Genomic DNA, 2,453 nt, shown 5'->3' with positions numbered 1-2,453 from the left:
TTTTTTTTTTTTTTTTTTTTTTTTTTTTTTTTTTTTTTTTTTTTTTTTTTTTGCAGCCTGATCTGATCACATCATCAGCCTTTTCTCTGCTTCAACTTACTTTCCCCCCACCTCTCACAGATGAAGCTGTACGGTCTTTTAAAATGGAAATCCACTTCATCATGGTCACTTGGCTCATGGTTCTAATAAATCAAGGGCCGTCCACCATTGCTGCTCCTTTCTGGAAAACAAACTGCCCACTGGATGGATCTCCTCAGCTGCTCCTAATGGAGGTCACATTCACAGACACACGTTTACTCATAAAGTCTGCAGGAAAAAAAAAGAGGACTTTCACAACTACTTGTGAAATACATAGAAAATTTCAAAATGTCCAAAACAATAACATATGTGCTGTTTCGCATGGAAGATTTGTGAATAAAATCAAATGGAAACATCAAACTGTTGTATTAATATATTTAAAAGCACCTTTTCTTCATCCTCTTTCCAAAAAAATGCCAGGAAGTGTCATTATCCGGATGCAGATGCTGTGTGTGTGTGGGAGATCCCTACATGTATGAAACACGTGCACATACTTTACTCAGCATGTGTGCCTGTATTCAGTCTGCTGCTTTTCTCTTTTACTCAACTTCCTTTCTGAGCCACATTAAGAGCTCTTTTTTTGTTGTTGTTCTAACTCTAAAAAAAAAAAGCTCTTCAAATCTTTTCCAAAAAAACATTTGGAAACTAAAAGTGATGATTATCTGCGTTAATGATTCAATATTGTTTAAGTTATTGATTAATTGTTTGCTGTAGAAAACATCTGGGTGAAGGAGAAATTYATCGGAATATCTTTAAAGAAGCTATATTTTGAGTTTATCAGTTTGGTTTAATTTCACGAGGAATTACATGTGGCAAACATGAGCCAGTCAATCACTGGCTCATGTTTGCTGAAAATTAAATGACTAATTGGTTATCAGACCAATTTATTGTCAGCTGAGGGGGGCGGGCAGTTTGCTGCAAATTTCAATACTAAATATTAGAAAATTTTTGGGGGGGAAAGGGTGCCAATGCAGCTCTCACCCAAAATTCTAACATGCAACTTTCTTCTACGAGACCTAATAATCATAGTTTTTMTTGTTAATGTCTAAGCTGACAAAAAATATTTCAATGCATAAACAGTATAAAAAAATGTCAGGAGAATCAAGAAATGTTAAAGCTGCTATCAATGGTTCGTTAGGGTCTTTATGCACGCCACATGCCTCCAGCTGTCACTCACTGACAGCACTCCTAATGTGACAAACATAAAACTTTAGGTTGAACTGAAAAGACGTTCTGATTTGTAAGTGGAAGAAGAGACTAACAATCATGTCATTCCTTTTTGTCAGTGTTTAATATAGAAGATAAAACAAGTAAAAAATAATTATAACTTCCAGGTTTAAAGTGAACATTTTWGTGAAAGTTACAGCTAGTTTGGGTGTGTGATTGCTGCAGTCTTGATTTTTATTTTACTTGTTGTTGTCGTTGTTGTTTTTGACTRTTGCATGTTTAAATTGCATAAGATGAGTGAAGTGTGTGGAAAGGTTTACACACCTCAAATTATAAATGTGCCACATCAATACACTCTGCAGTAAGTTGAAAATTTCATAATAAAATCCTTAAAAAATAAAATCCTGAGACCTAAGCTGTGACTGTGTAAAAAAGTATAAAAGATGTGAATGCATCAGCTCGGTCATTTAAAGCTGAACTTCGTGTGGCTTGTTTAAACTTGGACTGGTGTTAGAACTGCGAGGTTTTCTCACTCATTTCACCAAAATCCTATTCTTTAATGAACATTTGAAGCTTTTTTGATGGAATTTCAACTACCCCATACATTGTACAATTGTAAAGCGCAGCACAACAATCCTAATCGAGCTGCACATTTACATGTTTTGTTTGTTTGTTTGTTTCTAAATCTGCAGGAGGAGGAGTAAATCAAAAAGACGGTAGCAGAAACGGAAGAATGATGCCTGAATAGTAATGAGGGCGCTTTGATGCTTCTGCGGTGGCAACCTTAAAACTGAACTGCTACTCTTTATATTTGGAACAAGTTCTTTGTTTTGTTCATCACAGTGACCTGTAATTATCTGCTGTCTTTTGCCTGAAAAACATAAAATAAAATAAACACATTTTAGTTTCCCCTCTGCACACGACAAATGTTAAAATGTTTTAAAAAAAAAGCATTGACAACTTTCAGCTGCAGACTTTCGCAGTGACATTTTACCTTACAGATAGATCTTATTCCATGAAATTAATTACGCATGCTCCCCTCTCGGCCCTCCCTTACATGTTTTATAGGATATTACGAGGCATTAAAGGTCATTACAGTAATCCTTATGATCTCATGAGTTAATTCACGTGGCTCATATATTGTTCTTACGTACAGCGGCCGCAAGATTTAATGCCAGTGTGTCTTTATTCTGAGCGTGATTTTTTAT

This window comes from Austrofundulus limnaeus, unplaced genomic scaffold (genome assembly GCF_001266775.1).
Source record: "Austrofundulus limnaeus strain Quisiro unplaced genomic scaffold, Austrofundulus_limnaeus-1.0 Scaffold40, whole genome shotgun sequence".
Classification (NCBI taxonomy): Eukaryota; Metazoa; Chordata; class Actinopteri; order Cyprinodontiformes; family Rivulidae; genus Austrofundulus; species Austrofundulus limnaeus.
This window is presented reverse-complemented; position numbering follows the sequence as displayed.